At 35.9% G+C, this 2,841-nt stretch overlaps 1 protein-coding gene and 1 pseudogene across 4 annotated transcripts in view; both read right to left on the minus strand.

The window, feature by feature from the left end:
• LOC116851390 (tyrosine-protein kinase Btk29A) overlaps positions 1-2,841 on the minus strand; it is a 48,958-nt gene that overhangs the window by 16,658 nt on the left and 29,459 nt on the right. The window lies entirely within an intron of this gene.
• On the minus strand, positions 216-2,172 carry LOC116851437 (annotated as a pseudogene).

Here is a 2,841-nt window from a genome sequence, read left to right on the forward strand (position 1 = left end):
ATATATATATATATATATATATATATATATATATATGTAAAAATCGATTTTTATTTATTTCGTGAATAAATATCAATGTATTACTTATATTTATAACATACGTCTTACTACTGCGGATGACCATATTTCACTACTTTGACCCTTTATATCTTGAGAAATATTGACTTTTGGGACTTGGTGCAATGATAACTTTTTATCACCATGGCGAAATAACATAGTAAAATTTCAGTCAATTTGACCGAAAACCATTTTCCATAGGTTTTGTGCGGGGTCCTTTTTCGAAAATATTCAATTAGTGATTTTATAAAAATTAAATTGATAGGAAAATTCGAAGAAGGTAAACATTGCGTTTGAAAGAAATTAAATCGTGATAAATCTGATATTTTTCAACATTCACTCAGATACAACATGTTATATAACATGTGTGTACTCGTATATAACGATATAACATGTTATATCGTTAAATGTCATTACGTTCAAAATAACACTATCTGAAAAAGAACACAATATCTGCGGTTACAATGTTATTCTTACTTCCCGTTTTACACACCTTCAATAGGCTTATTTACATTCCTTGTATACTGTTGTGATCGATGCGAAGCGATACTGAGCGCGGCGATATAGTCTTTTTTTTAATTCTGTGACAAGAGAAGTCGCCATTAAATATGACATCTTTCAATATCGACTCAGATAACATATTGTTAAGCATAACTATGTCTTCGAATACAAAAAAATATACAATATCTGTTCTTATACATCTTTTATTCATTCTTTTTATAAGATACCGTTTGTTAATGTTGCATAAAACGTTTTGAATATAATTCTACGAAAAGAGAGATCCCCGGCATCAATGGAGCGACGGGATCGATGGGATCCATGTTGTTGTCGAGGAAGATCGTTTTCAGTAATGTTATTGCTATGGATCCGAAGAAACTCCAGCTTGACGAGATTTGCGAAGGCATCGTTATCCACCGTATGGATTATATTGTAGGATAGATCGAGCGTTTCCAGGTCAGTCAATCCTGTGAATGCACCGACTACAATGTAAGACAATTTATTCCTCATCAAGTTGAGTTCGTATAGCTTCGACAGCCCCTGGAATAGTCTCGGGTTCGAGAGTACTGATCTCATAAAGATTCTCATAAAGATCCAGTCTCTTCAGGTTAACTAGATCACGGAACAGTGCCCCAGATATACTTGTTATCCGATTGTTATTTAAGGAAAGGTATGCAAGGTTGTTTAAGCTTCGGAATGCATCGTCTGATAAGACTTCCAGCTGATTGAAGTCCACGTAGAGATCAAACAGTCCGGTTAAATCGGCGAAAGCGCCCGGAGCCACCTGGGTGATCTTGTTGTGAGTCAGATCAAGCATAGTTTCAAATTCTTCAGGCCCGCAAATGAGTTCGCCGATATTGAGCTGACACTGTTATTGTACAGCGACAAAGACTGCAGGTTTCCCAGTTCCGCGAACAAGTGATCCGACAACGGCACGTTATTGTTGTCCAAGTTGAGGGACAACACTTTCGATAGACCGCGGAAAGATCTTCTCTTCAGCACAGATATCTAATTGCCCCTGCCTAGGTTCAACCTTACTCCCGTGAAGTTCTTAAAGACGTCCTCTTGAATCTCCTGCACGCCAAGCTCAATATCCAAGTAATTCCAATATACGGGTAAGTAGTCCAACAATGTCACGCTCATCAGCACACCATTGCGATGACAGACTTCAAAATTGTGAACGCTGAGACAAGTTGGCACCTTCGTCGACGACTTGACTTGCTCGCCGATACTTGCCGAGAGCACCAGGATGACAACTTGCGAGAACAGCAGAAGATACCGCAACATCGCGGGAGTCTTTCATGGACAAAAATCACGAAGAGTGCGAATGTGCCGTTCGCAGCTCGAATCGCCGTTTTTATAGTTTGGCGTCGTTGCGCAATAGGCCGTAACAGCTTATATCAGCGAGTTCCATACCTTCTTGATATTAACATCAAGAAATTTTCGAATCCATATCTTTGGGAGGGAGATAGCTTATTGCTGATGCAGGATGTTCACACTGAAGACGGAGAACAAAAAAATTCGCATGGAAAATATCTAATATAATATATAAACAAATAATATAATGACTTGGTGTACATCGTGCACTTGATACGCGTACTAAATAGTAACTTTCTATTAGATAATCTTAATGGGTGTTTACGATAATTCGAGTTGGAGTTAGTACAAGTTAGTTTCACTAGGGCTGAAAAATATAATAGTCACAAGCATCTAGTATTTTCATGATTCATGACAACTCAATGCTGTCCGATAAATCGAGTAGAGTTAGAGTAGTATAGCGGATAGTATATGTATAAGAATTAGGGCCTGAGCACAGACTTTTGCATAACGCATAACATATAAGGAAATAAATCAATCATTCATTTCTACCCTGGGAAGGGAAATAAAGGTCTCTGATTGGTTGATTCCCTTATGCATTATGCAAAAGTCTGTGCTCCCAGCCTTAACAGTATCAGGTAACAGTTTCGTAAAATATATAACAATAATATTACGAAACAATGAGTTGTTACATGAGTTGTTTTAGAAAAATTAGAAGCACTAAATTAAATTATGAAAAGTTATGTATTTGTGAAATATCCAAAAGTAGAAAACAATTCTTCTAACTTATTATTAACCTATTATTATTGAATATTTCACAAATACATGATATCTTTTCATAATTTAATTTAGTGCTTCTAATTTTCTAAAATATAATAAATCATTGTTTCGTAATATTATTGTTACATATTTTACGAAACTATGTGATCTGATACTGTTAATTTTTATACTATATGCTATACTACCCTA

This window comes from Odontomachus brunneus, unplaced genomic scaffold, assembly GCF_010583005.1.
Source record: "Odontomachus brunneus isolate Ranch 3 - 2012 unplaced genomic scaffold, Obru_v1 Obru_scaffold_006, whole genome shotgun sequence".
Lineage (NCBI taxonomy): Eukaryota > Metazoa > Arthropoda > Insecta > Hymenoptera > Formicidae > Odontomachus > Odontomachus brunneus.